This window comes from Periplaneta americana, chromosome 17 (genome assembly GCF_040183065.1).
Source record: "Periplaneta americana isolate PAMFEO1 chromosome 17, P.americana_PAMFEO1_priV1, whole genome shotgun sequence".
In the NCBI taxonomy this organism is placed as follows: Eukaryota; Metazoa; Arthropoda; class Insecta; order Blattodea; family Blattidae; genus Periplaneta; species Periplaneta americana.
Window position 1 is genome coordinate 15,654,068 of NC_091133.1, and position 22,137 is coordinate 15,676,204.

Sequence of the window (22,137 nt, forward strand, 5' to 3'; positions counted from 1 at the left end):
AACTTCCCCCATTAATACAGTTTATTATTAGAAGGATATTAATGTTTAAATAAACCTCAGACCATAATACTAATAATAAATCTGTAACCCAAATTTTTTGGTAATTTTCGATTTTCCAAAAAATAATTGGTGTTAAGATGTATAATTAACCATCCTGAGACCGAAAATCGTTTTTTTTTTTTTTTTTTTAATTTTTGTTCGTATTTATGTCTGTCTATCTGTCTGGATGTTTGTTATCTTTTCACGCAATAATGCCTGAACCGATTTATGTGAAAATTGGCATGTAAATTAAGTTCGTTTTAACTTAGATTTAAGGCTGTATGTAATTCAAAATACTTTTTTTAAAAGGGGGGGTTATAAGTGGGCCTTAATTAAATAAATCGAAATATCTCGCTTATTATTGATTTTTATGAAAAATATTACTTAACAAATGTTGATTTAAATACGATTTCCGATAAGTTTTATTCTATGCAGAATGTTGATAGGACATACTAGTATGATGTACCGAAGTACATAATATTTCCATGTAGAAATTCTGCATTGCCAATCTGTTTTAAAATAACAATGCTTTTTTATATCATGGCCACCTCAGATTAAGGTAAGCAAGCCTTCGTTTATGGTTCAAAATACGGATTTTTCTATTTCTGGTGTTTATTAGTGTTTCAAGTGTACTGAATGCGAATATGCGGTTTATAATCGATTCGGACCAAAATTGGATGTTTAATGAGCATATAATTGATTGCATGTCTTTTCTGACCACGCCCACTTTTGCAGACATTAATGTTTTTCTATATATTTCCTAAACCGTTGAAGATATTTTTATAAACTAACTCTTGTTTTTTGCGAGAAATTTCATATTTTCTGTTGATGCCTCTGTCAACTTTCTCTTTGATCATGGTCATCTGTGGTTTGGTTTCCAAGGAAACGGGAAGCGATGTAAATGTAAATATTTGTTATTTTGTATTTGTGAAGGTAAAAAATGGGAAGAAATGAGAAGTTTGGAAAGAGAAAGTTTACTGGGAACACTTATACAAGAAAGAAGGAAGTTACTAGTGATTTAATTAGTAATGGAAAAGTTAGTAATGTTTTTAGTGCAGAAGAGGTTTGACCGAACACCATGTGAAGCAAATGTAACAACTACCAATGCCGGTAAGTGTGTTACACCTCCTAGTTCATGGAAGAAGAAACTTCCATCTTCCATAGAACTATTTGATGAGATGTGTGAAATGCAACAGTCTAATATTTGTGAAAATAACATGTTAAAATCTGGTTATGTACTAGTGGATTTGGAACTGATGTCAAAAGCATTATCTCAACAAACAAAATGTAAATACTGTGAATGTGACTCTCTGTCAATTCAAGAAGACATGAAGAAACAAAAAGGACTTGCCAGATTATTAGTAATAGTGTGTGCAGTGTGCAGAAAGGAAGGCACTTTTCAAACATCAAAAGTTACCCCTAGTGGATATGAACTGAATACAAGATTCATATATGGGCTCCGCTGTATTGGGAAAGGTTATGCTGGTAGATTGTGTGTCATGATGAATGTCTAAGCCTCATTCAAAATTTCATAAGGTGATTGGACATATTCAATAATCAGCTGATAGTGTCTCAAAGACAGTATGTTAGAAGCATGTAAGGAAGCAGTGCAATGCAATGACAGTGATGATAAGATTCCAGTTGCAATAGATGGGACATGGCATAAGAGACGCCACACGTCAAACAGACACACAGAGACAAAGATAGAGAGACAGACACAAAGAGAGAGTGATAAACAGAGCCAGACAGACGGCAGGGGAACAAACAGACACACACAGACAGAGAGAGAGAGAGGCAGACAGAGGAGACAGACAGACAGACAGTCAGGCAGGAGTCATACAGACACACAGAAACTGTGACAGCAGACAAACAGACAGAGGGAGACAAATAAACACACACAGACGGACAGACAGGCGGGAGACACATATAGACAGAGATAGTGTATTTTACAGAATGTTTACTTTAACCCTCATCGCCCATTTTAAATTGTTATTTAAATTGTTGAAGATTAATAAATTCTAACGTACCCTGCCTCATGTAATAATGCAACTTTCAACTCCTGAACCTTTTTACTGCGATCTTCACCAACAAAAACCATCGTATCTCTATGTGTGGACTAGTAATGACGCATTATATTATGTTTTCTTCTTTCTTTCTAACTTTTGTGGCAGATAAGGCACTGAGTATTGACTCCAGCTGCTGTAAAAAAATTTTTTTTGACTTACACCACTTCTGCTCTGAACGGCTCATTTATTTCTACAGCTCTTATTTAGCGATGGATTGCCACCACATAATTGGATGCACTTATGCAATATGGAACCAACCACCATTTTATGAATATCTGGATTTCTATTGCAAAATGTGTCTTAATGTCTATAGTTTCTTATACAAAATAGAACCAACTCCTATCTGTAACGTGCTGCCCTATAGAGAGATCTGAACCAACCACCAAAAACAGAATCCATAGTGCAGTGTTTTGCAATTTAGAACCAACTCCAAGCTGTCAGGTCCCACGTTTGTTTTGTGTAAATATGGGAGTTTGAATACAATTTTTTGCTAATAGGAGTGATATATTATATTATATTATATTATATTATGTTATATTATATTATATTATATTATATTATATTATATTATTTGTAGAACCGAAGATGTTTAGATGTCGAATATGTCACTGCAGAAGAAAATCCAATGAATTTTTATTTTAGTAGGTTATTTTACGACGCTTTATTAACAGCTTAGGTTATTTAGCATCTGAATGAGATGAAGGTGATTATGCCGGTGAAATGAGCCCAGGATGCAACACCGAAAGTTATCCAACATTTGCTCATATTGAATTGAGGGAAAACCCCGGAAAAACCTCAACCAGGTAACTTGCCCAGAGTCCACACCTGTGGAGTAATGGTTAGCGCGTCTAGCCGCGAAACCAGGTGGCCCGGGTTCGATTCCCGGTCGGGGCAAGTTACTTGGTTGAGGTTTTTTCCGGGGTTTTCCCTCAACCCAATATGAGCAAATGCTGGGTACTTTCGATGTTGGACCCCGGACTCATTTCACCGGCATTATCACCTTCGTCTCATTCAGACGCTAAATAACCTCAGCTGTTGATAAAGCATCGTAAAATAACCTAATAAAATAAAATAAAATAAAATAAAATAAAATAAAACTTGCCCCAATCGGGAATCGAACCTGGGCCACCTGGTTTCGTGGCCAGACATGCTAGCCGTTACTCCACAGGTGTGGACAAGGTGATGTTGATGGAATCAATGGTCCCCTTAACTTCACCTTGAAATGATAAGTCAAGGTATGAACAAATGCTAATGAATATATATTTTTTAAATTTTATTTGTAATCCCACAATTAGTGTCTCGGATGTTTAGTTTTCCAATAATAAAGTGTTAAACATGGATTTGAACTAGAATGTTGCCTCATCTCTCTCTCATTTGAATCACACAAGTAGGAACCAAGTGCCAATATCCATTTTTGCAATAAGCAATATGGAACCAACTTCAATGTTGACCTTCTACTCTGTGTGAGTCAAATACTGATGCGAGCTACACCATTGATCTGAAAGAGCATTTCAGAATGTTAATAATGCAATCATTACTTTCGTAATAGTATTGATGTAGAATTTTATTTGTAACGATTTGCTAAAACAGCTGTAGCTCAAAAGCTGTATTTTGGACTTGGTTCCATATTGCATAAGTGCATCCAATTCTGCATTAAAGTGTCTTACATTTTTCCTCTTTCTATTTCATAGATAATTCGTACAACATACTTCTCATCATTATTTTACCGCTAATTTCCAGTTATAAAGAAATATAAAAAAAGGTAAAGGTATCCCCGTAACATGCCATGAAGGCACTTGGGAGGGCATGGAGGTAGAGCCCCATGCTTTCCATGACTTCGGCACTAGAATGAGTTGGTGTGGTCGTCACCACGCTCTGACCGCCTTTTACCCCCAGGAAGGACCAGGTACTCAATTTTATAGGAGGCTGAGTGAACCTTGGGGCCGATCTGAAAGTTTGGCAACGAGAAAAAATTCTGTCACCACCTGGGATCGGACTCCGGACCTTCCAGTCCATAGCCAGCTGCTCTACCAACTGAGCTACCCGGCCGCCTATAAAAAATATTACGGTACTAATTTATTGCTCACAATCAAAATGACATTCAGCATTCAGACTAATCACCGTAAGTCTTACATCATCAAATCAGACAGTCTTCGCCATAAGGCGTGCATCCTATTGACTTATAAGACAGTGTACAAGGTTCGAAGTCGGGAAATAATGCCCTCTTTGAGTTCATACTATCGATATTCTCATTATGTATGCTAATTTCGACATTATTCCTGCATTTCCTCTGCAGACCTACTGTTATTTACTGTATGGAGGGCTGTTATAGTCGTACGGGGCTCGAACTCAGCATATAATGCACTCTCTGGGTTGAAAGTATAGACATGGATTATCCATGGTATGGAATTATATTTCGTGTCATTGGCTCATTGTATATTCTATTTTGACGTTTTCCTTGCAATTTTTCATACTGATATTTGCTCTAAAGTATTACATTTTTATGGGCCTCGAATTCTGTTTGCTGTACTGGTATCCAGAACATCGTTTCAACGTGACTCTGGTGTTAAATCTATAAACTACGTCCACGATTTCATATATGAAACCATTACAACTTATTTCCTTTTCTAATACAAGACAACAGCCTTTGTCTCATCGCTACATGCATATATGCTTAATTTGTTTCACGTAGTACCTTGCGCACGTTCACCATAATAATATCCCGGTTGTTGCGATTATACCTATTCTTGTATAACTGTATATAGTATAGGCCTATAAGTTACAGTCGTGAATAGAATAGGTGATAATCGTCCTAAGCGAAAGAGACCTACTAAACGTATGGTAAAACTTAGAAATTCTAAGAAAGAAAAACGTGAATGTCCACTAGAAAGTTTGGATCTATATCCATACAACCCCTGACTCACTCAGTGACGCAATATACAATCTTAACGAGGCATGGGCCAGAAAGTTTTGTTTGACTCAATGCAAGGAAATCACAAGCAATCCTAGGGGCACATCAACATCTATTATGCAACATTACTCCTGCTCTTCCAGTCAAGTTAAACGACAATAATCCCTTTTGCTTCCTGTGTTAAAAACCTTGGAGTTTACTTTGATATGCATTTTAACTGGAATAACCAAGTAACCCATATTATCAAAAAAGTGCTTTCCATACTACATTCCTTAAAGCATTCGAAAATTTCTCCCGCTATCACTCAAAAAAATACTCGTGGAAACACTAGTAATGCCCCACTTCGATTATTGTGATTTTCTACTGACTGACCTCAATGTCAACCAGTCTCAAAGATTACGTGTTCATAATTCTTGTGTTCGCTTCATCTGCTATGTCCGTCGCACTGACCACATTACCCCATCCTTCCAAACTCTAAACTGGCTGCGGCTTAACGAACATAGAAATTTTCATTCCCTTGTTCTCCTTTTCCAAGTCCTTCACACCTGTACACCTACCTACCTTGCCTCCCGTTTCAGTTACCTGTCATCATATCATAATCTCTTCACACTCACGCAAAATAGCTGCATGCTAGCCATACCAACACATAAGACATCATCGTATTCATCATCATACACAATCTCGCTCTTGTGCTTGTGGAATACCCTACCCAGTGACATCGGAGACTGTCGGAATTTAGTAGTGTTCAAAAGCAAACTTATTAAGCATTATTATTTTCTCTCTTCTTAACTTTTACAATAAACTGTCTAGGCTTTATTAATCAATTAATCTTTTAGTACTTTGATTTTTATTGTATTTGTAAATTTAATATTAATTGTAATTATAATTGTAATTGTATTCTTAATGTTGTAGTTGTAATCCCTGGTAGAGGGGAAGAGAAGGCCTGATGGTCTTATCTCTACCAGGGTAAATAAATAAATATAAATACCAGATGAAACTATGAAGTAATTACATAACTGAAATACGACTATTTGGTCTAGGGAGCACCTGTTTTCGTTGCAAGAATAATTCGTTTAACATGTTTGTAAATTAGCCTTGAATACGTTGCACTGCTGGAAAAGTTTTTCTTCCTGAGATTTAAGAGCCTTCACAACCAATTAAAAACTTAGGTAGGTGCTTATAGTAGTACATCTGTTATCAACACACGTTTTAAATAATATAGGGCAGTACAACACCTTATTTCAAATGATATCATTTGGTGACAAAACCTTCTTCCAGCTGAGAGTAACAACCTTCAGTTCTTACAAATATATTCTATTTTAGATGCTGTTAGGTCTAACATAATACTAAGCTTAAAAGCAGAATTGAAGGGTTCAGAGCCATAGTGGGCCAAGCGGCATAAATAAAAAGCAAAGAAAACAAGGGTTAAAATTAAGTTATTAGCAAGTAATTATAAAGTTTGCATATTAAAACTATATGGCACATCAATCTTCATTAAACTATGGTATTCACTTAACTTTAAACCTTGCTTTCTCCATTTTTAATAAATGGCGCTTCGGCCACTATGGCTCTGAGTCCTTCAACTAATCGAACAACTCCAGAACCTATTGCATGGTAATAACAGTTACATTTATAGTTCTAAATACAACTTTGAAAGTAATGCAGGAGTAAACAATTTATAATTGATAATAAATTAATTACACTGGTTAACAAAATTTAAACTTTTGTCTGTTAAATGGGAAACAATGGGTGATTCTAAATGATTTTTTTGTGCTGATTTCAAATCTTTTTACAGAACTTTTCCATCACTCAGGGTTTTAGAGTAATCACATGAAAAACATTTTTCGTATTTATACATTTTAGTATTACGATATCTTAGCTGAAATTACATTTATTGACCAAAAATGTATGTGAAGCATATTTTCGGCTGTACTTTGCTTGAGGAACATCTCTTTTCAGTATCCAACAATAGTCTGCCAACATATTTGGAAACCATTTACCATGGTAGCGCCTTTCCATTTACATGAAACACTCCCGTGTTCGTCGCTCACAGCCCTAGGTTTTCAGGAAAGAAATCTAGATGGGATGCAGAAAGTGCATTTTTAAGACATATTACGTCCCATGATCTTGTAGTTCTCAATCATCTCACTGAAAGTTCTCTATAGTTCCCAGAACTGAAGTTTCCTAAAAAGTTCGTGACAACATTTTTGAAATATACCCATGCAGCTGCTTCTTGCATATTTAACTGGTTTTCAAATTGCGTATCTTTCATCACTTCCTTTATTTGAGATCAACAAATATTCCTTCTTTTAATTTAGCTTCACTGATTCTTGGGAACTTATTTTTCAGGAAGAGAAATGCACTGCCATCACGATCCATTGCTTTCTCAAAATTCTTAATCAAGTCTAGTTTGATATGCAGTGGAGGCAGTAAGATTTTTTCAGAGCTTACAAATGGTTGGTGAAGACCATTATCTTGTCCTGGATTAAAATGATTCTCTCTTTGGCCAGTTCTTTTTTATATAATGATTACTTTTGACTCTGCTATCCAACTTGCAGAAGTATAGCCAAGCTGTAACCCAAGTAAGATAGCTATTACTTTCAAATCCCCACATATCTGCCAAGAAAAATTGTCACACTTGATAGTGGTTAGTAAGAGCTTCATATTCTCATTATTTTCCTTCATACCAACTGCATGGGCTAAAGGAATGGAAGGATATTTGTTTCCATTATGTAGTGACGCTCCTTTCAAATTGTTTTCGAGGAGTCTATGAACAAACACCAATCCTCAGGTTTATGCTCAACACCCAGTGACTCGAACAAATTCTCAACATCACTACAGCAAACTAAGTTCTCCTCTTTAGAAAACAAATGCTCAAATTCCTTTTGGCGTTTGCAAAAGAAACTTACTTTGGTGTTACCTGCAGCAGCTTCTAGCCTTTCAATCTTGATGCGAGTAATTCTGCCTTACTTTTACTTAAACCAAGATCCCGAACCAAATCATTTAAATCCTCCTGTGTTAGAAAGTGAAGTTCATTTATAGTATCATCTTCCACAAAATCTGGATCATTTTATAATTCATTCTGAACATCAGACACTTTAAATTACTTCAATCAATGTTATGTCATCTGGTGGAGTTGGTATGGGAAATCCTGGCCTATGAAGCATAGGCCGAATTGTAGAAACTAAATATTGATATTTAACAGTGTCTGGACTTCGAATTTACTCCAGATATATTTGTCAAGCAGAAATAACAGTCTGTCAAATGATCCTTAGTTCGCGCCATATCATAGGGACTGCAAAAGGCATATGACGGGATCCTTTTAACCAGCCAGTTAATAGTGTTACACATTTGGCATAACAGATTTCAAGGGCCCATGTCTTGTTCTGGTCTATTTTGTTGTTAAAATAACAGCCATAAGCTCTTCTAACTAGAGGAATAATATTTGGCCTCTGTCATTTTAAAGTGAGCTCACCACACACTTAACAGAAGTTGTTTCTATCTATAAGACATCTTCAAGACATGTTTCTTTTACATTATACATTTATACACTACTCCTTACAATGCATTATGAGGTTCGGTATTATATACTTCTGTCATAATTCAATTGACAACGGAAGAGAGCACATGATTAGCTTCTTTCTTTAAAGAAAGCTTCTATTTATCTGGGAAATTTACCTTAAAATCACAGTTTTGTGAGGGAAATGTCATTGTTATTATTCGTGAATTCACAGGTAACAGTACCAAACGTTACAAGTCAAATTGTAATGAAATATAAATGTAAAATACGCCTTCTAATCAGCATGTTATACACCACAAATGCTAATAAACAGGAACAAATTTATTTTCAAAATTAAAAAAAAATGGTGGGTGATGGAAAATTTCTGACTTCAGTTTTGGAATCAGCAGATGTCAATACATAAGAAACACCCGACATTATTTATTTAACAAAATCATTGTTGACCAGTGTTATTAACTAACAATAACGAAGCTGTATTTGGAAATATAACAGATTTAAGTCAATGATATTTATTTATAACAAGTGCACGGGTACGGCTGGTAATAATATAAATTAATGCTTAACGAAGAAACCATTACAATGTTGTTCACCTCGTGACCTCGAATTCTGATCGTCAGGAAGCTGTTATTTTCTTTTATGAAACTAGTTAGCATAACGTCATTGATTTTATGAAACCTTCTATGTGACAGTACACAACATAATTTTTCAGGAGGAAGACAAAATGAACTAAGAAGCAATGGGCCTACATAAGATTATGAAGTAATCGGTAGAAAAAGGTTGGTGAATATGACGAACATGATCGAAGATCAGTATAGGCCTATTGATTTTAATTCATTTTTTTCCTCGTCCTGAAAAATTATTTTCTATACTGTCATATAGGAGGTTTCATAAAATCAATGATGGTATATAAATTGACGCGTAGTAGATTATCAGATTTTTCGGCTGAATCCGTCATCAACCATCATTTTAAAGTCGGACATGAGGAAAATAAGTTAATTGCCATACAGCAAAGAATGCAAACAGGAAACTAGCATATTATGAACAGCGGCAAATAGATGATCACGACTGATATTGTACCCATATAGAAATGCGTAATTCTAGAGATTTTATATTTTTCCACCTACATCATAGACATCACATCAGTAATAATTAACATGGCCTGTGAACTAAATATTCCGTCCTAAATAATGTACGGTGTTTATGGCCACGGTGTCTGCATTTCAGACTTTGCACTGCTGTGTTCTAATTACTTTCAAGCATATTAATTTTTCCGATTATATTTGAGAAGTAGCCTATGAAGTCATTACTTAACCAGCAGTTGATAATTCCCCCTTACATAGTTGAGCTGGCACATTATCCACGGTGTTCACTTAAACAATTTAGGGACATTCCATGTTGTCACGTGTGGGACATTTGTACTAATTTCTTAGTTACATATCTTCATATAATTAGTTAAGTAGGCCTAAACTTTTTTAATTAAAAGTCTCGTATGCCAAAAAGAAAGTGCAAACAATGACTGATTTTTTGAGCTATGAAGAATTATCATATATTTTTTTGTGTACTTAGAAAATACTAGAAACATGATGGTCACGTGCAGGACACATGCATATCCTTAACATAACAAATTACTGAGTTATGATAGGAAATTCAGTCCATCTGCTAATGCTGTCATTATGCTGTATTTCTTTTTCTGAATTACTTGCAAAAAATTCTATAATCTCACGCAATCACATTGAAAAAAACATTAACTGGTGAGCCTGTAGAATTTGTTGTTGTTGTTGTTGTTGTTTTCTAATGCCAGGCTTTCGACAATAAAGTCCTCTTGCACTTGCACTCCAATATTTTTCAAAGATATTATCATGACCAGCCAATGAAGCACAGATTTTGAGGTGTTCCGAATCCATTTCTTGGTTTGAGTTGCACAATGGGCAGTTAGGGGACTGATATATTGCAATTCTATGCAGGTGTTTAGCTAAACAATCATGGCCTGTTGCCAATCTAAATGCAGCTACAGACGATTTTCGTGGTAAATCGGGAATTAACTGTGGATTTTGATGCAGAGAGTTCCATTTTTTCCCTTGAGATTGTTGTATCAAATTTTGTTTGTTGAAGTCTAAGTATGTAGATTTAATAAATCTCTTCACAGAGTAATACGTAGATTTAGTAACAGGTCTGTAAGTAGCAGTGCTGCCCTTCTTTGCTAAAGCATCCGCATTCTCGTTTCCCAGGATTCCACAATGGGATGGTATCTATTGCAATAGAATTCTTTTATTGAGTGATATTAATTGAGAGAGCATTTTAGTTATTTCTGCTGTTTGAGATGAAGGTGTGTGTTTAGAGACTATTGATAGAATAGCTGCTTTGGAGTCTGACAATATAAATATAATTTTTTTTTGTTGGTCACGTGTGGGACACAGAGAGTCACGTGTGGGACTTTTACCTTTATGGGAGGAATTAAACAGATGACTGTAAATTGTTAACAATAACAAAAAAATCACAAAACTAGGAAAACATCATGTAATTTGAAAAAGGAATGTTCTTCATAAATAACACAAGACAACAGTTTGCTTTGCTTTAAAAATACTCTCAAAATTTAAAAACTCCACGATTATTCACAATATCTAGAGGTAACAGTTTCTTGACAAGCTCTTGTTGGCTGTAGGAGATAAGTAAGGTCGTTCAGGCCACTGGAAGTGGTTTGAAACTCCAGCCTATACCAACGCTGAAACTTCAATTTTGTCACAAGCATGCACCTGCAATTACTTCAGGATATTTAGTTCCTTCACAGGTTACAACAACCCACTGCCCACAAGTAAGGTCTTCTTTCTGTAATTCTTCAGAAGCTGGTCTGTATGAATTGACATTTATTCTTGGAGGCCTAAATGCATTTGTTTTACATGTGATGCCTCTATTTTCACATAAAATTACATGAAAACTTTTTATGCTGGGAATTGCAACTACATTCTCCCATGGCTTTTCTGAAGAAATATAGTGAGTATAATATGATCCTCTGCCACGTGATAGATATGGGTACTGGTAACAACCTGTGAGGCTAGTTCAAAATATTTTGGTTTTGATTTTTTATGAAAGTAATGTTTTAGAACTTTTTGATTATTATTCCTAATATGAAAATACTTCCAAGCAAAAGCTATCTTGTACTTCTCAGAAAGTATTTGCAGTATCTTTACCATGGACTTATTTTTAAATTCTGACAATGGCCCATCACTCCATATTATTTCTAACTTCGGCTGATCACCACCTGATTGAATGATTTCATCATATAGAAAGTCAATCAACACAAATACAGCTTCTTTGTCTTTAGATTGGCAGTCAGAATAGATAAGGTACATTTTACATTGCCCTTTATAGAAAACAGCTGCAGTAAATTCAGGGTTTTATGTACCATTTTACAAAACTTTTACCTGAAAAAAAATAATTATGCCAAATTCATAATAATGTCCTTTTTTCATGGAATATCCCTTTAACACTTGCTTTTCAATGCTGATTTTGAACTAGGCACACAAGTGCTTATTGCTGTGTGTCTGAGAAAGCACTGGCAATTCATCGTCTTTATCTCTCGAATGTTCCAGTAGCATCACATTGAACTTATCTTTCAAAGCGGAAAATTTCAAGTGAAAATTCATTCGTTCCATGACAAAGTCTAAAACTCGTGCATAAAAACTACACCAATCCTGTAGTGACACTGTATACTTTTAAGAAACTGTTATATATGAAATGTTTACTTCCTTTAACGTACTTTTCAATACAATGTGTTTCTTTGTAATCGGATTTATAGTTTTTTTTTTTTTTTTATCCAATGCCACCAGGTTATCTTTTCGACATTTCTGGTCTTCTCTCCTGGCCATGGCTTAGTTGTAACCCACTTCTGAGGTTGGGGTGCCTGGAAGGCGGAGTTACATTACCCCGATGATGTGATAGGATGATTATGATAATGTGGTGCCAAGAGAGGTCTTAAATCTAAACTTAACCTAAATTCCAGACCATGGACGAACACAGGAATAATCCCCTTTAAGGAAAAATTCCTGTGCTCTAACCGGGAATCGAACCCGGAACCTCATGAACTATAGCCAGAAGCTCTGACCACTAGACCATGAGGCTGGTCATATAATATAATATAAACATAATAATAAATCTGTAGCCAAAATTTTTCTGTTAATTTTCGCTTTTCCAAAAATAATTGGTAATAACAACCAAGAAACATGTCAAAGGAACCGCCACTGCACCAAACGAGTGGTCTCGCGATCAAAATTATCGCACTTCAACACTCCAAACACAATTCAAATCAAGCAACATACCAAACGATCAATCCCTCCACCAAACACGAATGCTCCCCGGATCAAACGTCCTACCTCAGTTATGCAACCACTATAAGTTTGTGTTAATCAAATGGTATGGTACTTGAAAGAGTATATTTCAATTAAATAAATACAATAAATAAAGTAAAATTTTTTATTTTACTTCCGCACTTTATTCATGTTCAAAGAAAAAAAAATTTCTTAAATGGCCAATAACTGTATGGTATACCTTTATTCTCAACTACTATTTCAATTCTGATGGATTATTTCCACTTTAGTTTTCTGGTTTATTTTTTTATTTATTTTTTTGTAATTGTAATTCTTAACAGTAATTTCCAATGAATGGACTGCTCTTTGTAGGACAAGGTGCTGTTAATATCACATTAGTTGAACTGTAACTACTTTGTTCACCTTGTTTGTTACAGAATTTATTGGGCTGTCTCTTATTTTGACGAGAAATCGTCAGCCCACATTTTCTAAAACTTCTATATAGTATTGTGCTGACATAAATGTATTATAATTGAACATTCATCTCTGTATTTAAATTGTTAATTACTCGCTTTTGTAAAAGTGATATTCATTGAAATTTATATTTTGTAGTGCAGGGATCCATGGTGTCCACATGTTTGGGTATACTTAGCTATGCATGGCAGTAAGAAAATGTGATATCGACATATGTTTAGGGTGTAACAGTCCTATATTACTTGCAAAAGAGACATTTTTCAAGTTACAAACCATTACAGAAATATCTACAAGGGAAAGAAATGTGATGGGTTTCGTGAGAATGACCAATGTACAGTACAGCGTGTGAACTAATATGTGAGATAGCTTTGTGGAATGAATAGAGGACTTAACAACAAGCGAACAAATTGCATGTATATTATATAGTAAAGTAAATGCATGGTGCTACAGCCCTGAAGGGCCAAGACCGACCAGCCGGCTGCTGGCCTCACGTCCACATGCCGAAGCAGAGGTGGACGATCATCCAACCAGTATGGAGTTATTGTGTGGTTAGCGTGATGATTCCCCCAGCCGTTATAGCTGGTTTGCGAAACCAGATTTTCGCTACCTATCCTAGCTCCCAAGTGCATCACGATGCTGGGTGGGCGCCGGTCCCATGCACTGGCCGAAACTTCGTGAGAAAATTTCTAACCTCATGAGGACTCGAACCAGTACACATTCTGTAACGCATGTTCTAGATAGGATGTCTTAGACCCCGACGCCATGACACATGACATATATATTATAAATCTAGATATATATTTTCAAAGTCAATTTCGCTTTGTTTTTTAATTACAATACCTTTTACTTCATACATACTTGCTTATTGCAACTATATTTTTACAGCTTCATTTACGAACATCAACCATAATTCTACAGATAGTGTTCTAATTCCCTTTGCTTTTAATTTCAATACTATTTACCTCATATACATTTGCTTACTAAGTCCGCCGAGTTAGCTCTGTGGTAGCATGTCTGCCTCCAGACTAGCTGGCCCGAGTTCGATTCCCGGTGGGGTCAGACATTTTCTTGTAAAATTTGGTAAAATGGTGGTGTACAACTTCTAATCACCAAACTGTTCACCAATATGCCTGGGTTAAATCCCAAATCTCTCCGTAGTGCATATGAAGGGAAGGCATATGCCACTGTTAATAGTGATTTGTCTGTTGGATGGGGATGTTAATCCTGGCAGCCCCCTTGGTGCTATTTGACAGGAGTAGGCTACGTGCCGGCAGTGGGTTTCCCCTTCTCCCTTCCTCACCTTCATAATCATCCTCACCCATTCTCTACACTACACTTACACAAACACTTAACATACACTCACCCTAATACACGACATAATTCTACACAGATACACATCATGCATTACGTGGCCCGCTGAAGTGGTGTCACAGTTCTGCCTTCTATCCGCAGTATGCGGAATCCGAATCACGCAAGTGAAATGGGTAGGCATTAGTCACACACACACACACACACACATTTGCTTATTAAAACTTCATTTTTAAATTTCCATTTATTTATATAAATAAATATATATATTTTGTGGTCAAATTGGCGTGTTCTAATATGCATACTTTTCTGCCTTATTTACTTACATATTTACAAATGGCTTTTAAGGAACCCGAAGGTTCATTGCCATCCTCACATAAGCCCACCATCGATCCCTATCCTCTGCAAGATTAATCTAGTCTCTATTGCCATATCCCACCTCCCTCAAATCCATTTTAATATTATCCTCCCATCTATGTCTCGGCCTCCCCAAAGCTCTTTTCCCCTCCGGCCTCCCAACTAACACTCTATATGCAATTCTGGATTCGTCCATATGTGCTATATGCCCTGCCCATCTCAAACGTCTGGATTTCATCACCATCATCATCATCTGTGGTCATACAGCCCTTTTAGTTTAGCCTTGATCTCCTTAAAAATTGCCGCCCAATCTTCCCTTTCTAGGGCTCTCCGTCTCCATCTCTTAATTTCTGCTTTAACTAGATCATCCTGAACATCATCCAACCATCGTAGTTTAGGTCTTCCTGCTCTTCTTTTACCACTTAGCGTGGCATCTAGTAATCTTTTAGGAATATTATTATTGTCCATTCTGATAATGTGGCCCAGCCACTCCAGCCGTCTAATTTTTATATCAGTGACAATACTTGGATCTTTATATAGTTTTTGTAGTTCAGAATTGGTCCTAATTCTCCACTCTCCCTTAACGTCTGGATTTAATGTTTCTAATTATATCAGGTGAAAATACAATGCGTGCAGTTTGCATATTTTTCTGCCACTGCAAAATAACTGCCCCTGTATCTGATAAAAATACTGATGAATTCTTTTCATCACATACTAACCACTCACATCACAAAGATATAAAAAGTCAACTGTTTCTGGGGATATTACACTGTCCTTGGCGGAATAAGAAACTTAATTTCTAATATTTCTTCACTTATCACCCAGTCAGGCGAAGCACAAATGAATGGATGTGAATTGCTGATGAGAGATGTTACACTTCCAAATATGTCTTGAGATTCTTTGACAGCCACAGATTGATATTTTTTGCCTGCTCTGTGGGCTTTGAAAATATTTCTGACCAATTTTCATAGTTTGCAAAAGATTTCACAAATTTGTTCTCTCAGTTAAGTGACAAATTCTCTTAAATGTTGAACTTGGTATTCTCACTGACCGATGTTTAATCCATAGATGATTAGATACCTGAACTCTTGTTGCTTCTTCTATTTTCCTTGTTTAATCTGCACTCAAATCAATCAGTTTATGTGAAATAAAAAATAATTTTTCAGGTGACTGACATTATAAAATGCTCTTACATTTGATGGGGAATAAAGCTGCAATATAGGAGGAGGAAATTTAGTTGGAAAATTAGGAGAAACGTTAATGGACAGGTTTCTAAAGTAACTGAGGTAGGATGCAGAGGAACGTAGGTTAAGTGATCTGGGGTCAAATTGAGAAAATGATTTTGAGGTTCTTGTCTCACTTATATTCAAACATGATGTTTTTACTGGAGAGCCCTTGAACTTCTTCACTTTGTGGAATGCTGAATCTTACTGGTACATAATACTGCATACATGCTTGCAATGCGCACTTGGTCCCATTCCTGCTGCACATTCGAATTCGTCAATTAAAGAGTCTTTCACTTTCACATCAACATTGTAAACTCTATTACTTTTATATGAGGATGCAACTCTGCTTTTTATAAAAGAAAACGTACACTGATGCCATATGAACAAACAATAAATATTTTTCTTTATACATTTTCATCTCCATATCACAGTCTCGTTTTTCACACAGTTGCAAATAAATCTTTATGCAGTCGTCTGATATGGTAGGAAGTACATTAACACTATTAAATCTCGATACAAAGAAGGATGTGGTAAATCCATTTCGAATGTAAGCCTATCATCTTCATTGGGAATGATGTCACTTGGTTGAAAGTTACATCGTAATCTTTCAGCCTGAATCAAGAATATTTTTTACCAAATGTTAGGCCTACATCGCTCATTTGCAATAAGAGTGACACAACTCAAAAAGTGTTAATTTTACAGGAGAAGCATTTTAAAACGTTCATATTCTTAAAAACCAAATTGTAGGCCCATGCTTTTTCCAAACGGAATGCAATTTTGCACATGTATTATATTTCTACAATTATTGCAATTGTACAATAACTGCACAATTATTGTGTTTGTAGAAAAGTAATTTTTCGATAAAGTAATGCAATGGATTAATTTATTGGCATGTCATTACACAATAATATTAAAGGATGCTCTGTGACATTCATTAATAAATTTAAATTTTAGCAAAGATATAATAACTTTTTATGAAAATAATACTTTATAATTAACCGTATAATTTAAAGACTATTTTTAAATACACGACTATGAATTATATTAGAAAAAATAATATAATAGCAACAATCTAGATTGAGAAAGCATTATACAAAATCTAAAATTCTTTACACACAATTATTTTAGAAATAAATTGCCCAGTAAATATGAACTACAGCACAACACTTTGAATACAGTTCACAACACCTGTCTACACTTTCAGAGATTCAAAGAATTCTTTATAGAAGCTTGGAATGTGATTCGGTTTAATCAGATCTAATAAATCTGCCTTTTTCCTCTCACTTATACCTATTTTTTCATTATAAACTTGTGGCAATTCTGGAATCTCGGTTTTGGTTTTAATTCTTGAAGGACATTTTTTTAGCTGTACTTCTTGAAATTCTTCGTCGAAATAGAATGTTTTGTAGAAAAATGACAATGGATGACTTTGATGCACTGTCAAAACCTTTACTTCGTTGATTTTCCTTGTGTTCCTGAAGTAATTTGCGTTCTTGTAAACTTGTTCCTAGATTCTTGATATTGAAAAAGTCTTTATGGGATATTTCTTTAGTTTTGTAGGTCCGTCCTGTTTTCTTTGCAGCTTTAACAATAGAGACAAACTGATGTGGAGTGTAAATCGGACTACTTTTTAACACGCGTTTTACTTCGTCCTCGATATTGAAATGGCACTATCATCTTCGTCCTGAGTGTTTCCAATTATCAACAATTTATGGATAATGGATTTCAGATTTGGAATTTGGATACAGTGAACATGTACAGATGGATCATGAACCTTAGAACAGAAGTCCTCAATAATGATCAGTATAGAAAATTATGTTTATGTCTTTAGCCGACATTTTTTATTTTTCTTCAAGAAGTTAAGTACACAGATACCTATTTCATTGACACCTCTTTCTGCTTCTCTCACATCCCAACTGAAACAGGTGACATCAGTTGTTTTCAAGTCAAAAATGTTAAATTAAAAACATTATATTTACAATCTGCATCAGCATCATTTACACTAGCCTGCTTACTTTCTGTAAATAACAGGCAGATCATTATTCATGTTACATATTTTAAACTTATTTCATTTACAGGGACACTGTTATTTCTTTTAAATTTTTAATCAGGGCATTAACACTGTTCATCTTGATCAAATCTGCAGTATATTATTGAACAAACCTTCGAGTTGTGTTTGAGTAACCGGCTGCCAGACATCATTTTCTAAAAATGTTTGTTTTGACAGCTTTAGAATTAGATAGGAACGTAATTGACTCATTTCCGTGTAAAAAAAATTACGAAACCTATTAAAAAATAAAGGTGAAACGTTATTATACTTTTCAAATAGATAGACATAACATTAAATAATTATTAAATTAAAATAGTTTTAATCATAATTACCGTCACAATATTAAATGTAAGCTTATTGATGATAAGGGAAGTTAAATAAGTGTTTGTTACTTATCTAAAATAATGACACAACGCAGAATAATTCCTTGCCACTGAAAAAAAATTATTCAGTGAAAAGACGCAACATAAATTCTGTCACTCTTCATGAAAAGATTTAAGCGTTTCAGTTTCAATGCTTCGTAGCAACTAAAATTAAGTCTTTGTTGTTGTAATGATTTTGTTAGATTAAAACAATTTAATGAAGACACATCTGCCATCTGGGGGAAAAATAATGTAATCATGTATTTGTCGTTATTCACGATAAAAATATATTACTTTCGGAGTTCTTTTTGTAAGAATCTCAAAAATGAAAAATTTTGAGTTGTGCCTCTCTTATCGCAATTGAGCGACATATCAGACTTTAAATAGGAAATACTTTCACTGAATTTAAATTCAATCCGATCCTCAGTTTAGTAATAATGTAAATGTAATAATATAAAACTTTACATACCTCTGTACAAGATCTACTTTCTTGCCATGAATTTTCGCTTTCCTTCTGCGTAATTCATTTTTCAATTGAGATAAACTCCATTCATTGTAATTCTCCATTTTTCACAATTTCACATAAAATAATAGAGAGCGCAAAGTTGTATTCGGAAATAAACTTCCAGCAATGTCAACAACGGAGCAGAAGCACATTAGCGCGCCATGTAGGACCTGCTGTGCTCTGGTTGTGAATTCTGCCACTACACATGAAAGGTTCCCATATACCCATAACTGCAGGATCTGGGACTCTGAACCTCCACATCTCCAACTGCAACATGTTCGTGACAGCCCAAAAGTGAATGTGTTTTGTGCCTTAAGTAAAACTATAGTGTACAGCCCTTTCTTCTTCCAGGAAAAAGCTATCAATGATTTTGTCCATCTGGATATGCTACAACATTTTCTCATCCCACAGGTAGATGAAGATGATCAAGAAGGGGAAATCCAATTTCAGCAGGATGATGCACCTCCATACTGCCTCCAAAACATCCGTGATTTTCTCGACTTGAGGTTTCCTGGTCGGTGGATTAGTCGTGGAGGACCGACATCATGGCCACATCAGTCGTGTACATTCCACCCTTACCTGCCAATCTCGCTGAGCTCAGAAACCGAATCACCGCCGCAGTTGAGTTAGTGATGCCGGATATGCTGCAGTGAGTTTGGCAAGAAATTGAGTTCAGGTGGGATGTCTGCCGCATGACTAATGGACGTCACATTGAACCACATTGAGTGAAAACTTGGTGAGTTTTGCTATTACATGGCATTAAAACTAAATCTGTATGGCCCGGTTGCAGAAACACCGATCAAAATATGATTGGCAATCAAGGAGTTCTATTTCTGTTGTAGAAAGAACAATCAGTGTTTGATCGGAGATCAGTCTTCCATCAGATTTGACCAACAGATTTTTGCTGGTTAAGTCACTGATAATCGATCAAGGAGGCTATTTATGTTGTTCTGTTTATAATGCATGCAGTTACTGTAATTATATAGTAAATAGTTATAGCGTAACAATATTGTTTTCAACATAATGGATTCTTCTGATGAAGAAATTTTAGAATGAAAAAAAATATTATTAAGAAGAAGGCGTTTCCATGATAGACATGAATTGTTCTTATGTATAATGATAGAGAATTTGGGCAAAGATTTAGGTTAAGTAAGGATTCGTGTGTTTTGTTACTTTAAAAAATTGAAACAAATATATGCAGACAGACAAATTGAAATCTTCCACTTTCTCCTATGAACCAAGTTTTATAATGCTGAGATTTTATGCTGTTGGAATTTTTCAGGCGGTCTTGGGTTATCTTGTTAGGGTCCACAAATCAACTATTTGCCCAGTAGTTAGGAATGTTACGTACAAAATTGCTTTGTTATGGCAGGGTCTCATAAATCCCCAAACTTCAAACAGGAAATGATTTGAAATCCAGAGAGAATTTTCAGTCATGTCAGGATTTCCAAGAGTAGCCTAATATTGGTTGTATAGACTGCTCACATCCCCATCCAATCACATGGTTGAAATGATGCCGAACTTTATCGAAATAGAAAAGGTTTCTTTTCTGTGAATATACAGGCAATATGTAGTCTACACCATCATTGAAATTCTGGTATGTTGTAGCCCTTTGGCAGGGTTCTACACATGACAACACAATATTTTTAATGAGTGGGTTACGAGCTCCATTTGTAAATAGAGAGATGGGAAATGGAATTATTTTGGGTTATGGAGGCTATGCATATTCCAATTTCTTGTCGACTCCCCTAGCAAATCCCACAACAGAAGCCCCCTCACGTTTATTTTTGTTTCACTATATTGTAGTCTATATACAAATAGAATCCGCCTGTTTCCTTTCTACAAAAAGCAACAAAACAGCAAAACATTCACTTGAACATTCACTTGTTTTCCTAGTCACCGCCCACTTGATGCATTCGTTTCACGACTTTTAAAGGGCATCAAATTGGTTATGGTTGCTAAATAGCGCTGTTGTCAAATGTATTTCTTTCTCAAATCAGCAATTAGTAAATTGAGACAAGTTGATTGGAGATTCACGTTTGTGCAACACAATGAACAATCAAATAAATCAGACATCAACTGATTGGCGATCAGGGACTGATTTGATTTGCATTTCTGCAACCGGGCCTATGTTTTCTAAATAAATTTCTATAAGCTTACAAAGTTGTATATAGTCCTTTTGGAATCACCATGTACAGGTCTCCCCACACTTACGCAAATTATTCGCAGTGGTGGCGGTGACGAATATTTCTCGTATGCAGCAGCAACGAAATTCGCATGTTTCCCCACACCAACGTGAAATACTCGCAGTGGTGGCGGAGACGAAAATTTCGGTATGCAGCGGGGTATCATATCGTAGCTCCTATAATAGTCAATCAATCGTACTGTTGTTTGTATGATTGATGGGTCAATGTCTGAGGAAAGCATAGAAAAAAGTTCGAAATCAAAATCCTTTTTTAAAGCTTGAAAAAAAAAAAACTTATTTCGTAGTGATCTGTTCAAAATGGACATTTACACCTTCAGAAGTTAGTTAGCGGCAAACTTTTATTTTCCATGTTAGATGGGGGTCAAAGCGAGTGAAATGTTGAGAAAGAATGCAAATTACTTTTGAAAGTTGCCACTATTCAAAATCTTTACTTGCTTTCAAGTTATGGCGAGTTAAATAACATATTTTCACTTGGCAAAGAACACAAAACCTTTTGTCTGTTAATACTGACATTTTCGCTCTGACTTAAAATCTGATTACAACATATTTGTATCGTTTAAATTGTTTTAGTTAATCGTGTATTTTTAAATGTAATAATAAATATTAAAATAAATGTAATTATAATATTGAAATAAATATAATTAAAATATTAAAATAAATTCATAAAATTTACTTTGTCATACGTTAAAAGTGTTAAAATTGTTAAAAAAGTGTTTACCTTCGACAGACGGCCCGTTTCGACGCTATGTGTTGTCGTCTTCAGTGTCTCTTGAACCACTGATCTTGACTCTGCGATGTGCAGTTGTCGA

The 22,137-nt window shown here is 35.3% G+C and overlaps 1 long non-coding RNA gene across 2 annotated transcripts in view; it reads left to right on the plus strand.

Moving 5' to 3' along the window:
- Nucleotides 1-22,137, plus strand: part of LOC138693325 (uncharacterized) — a 100,043-nt gene that overhangs the window by 72,112 nt on the left and 5,794 nt on the right. For both annotated transcript variants that reach the window (XR_011330287.1, XR_011330286.1), the window contains one exon: nt 19,534-19,858. This is a non-coding gene — a long non-coding RNA (uncharacterized lncRNA). The remainder of the gene's footprint in view (nt 1-19,533; nt 19,859-22,137) is intronic.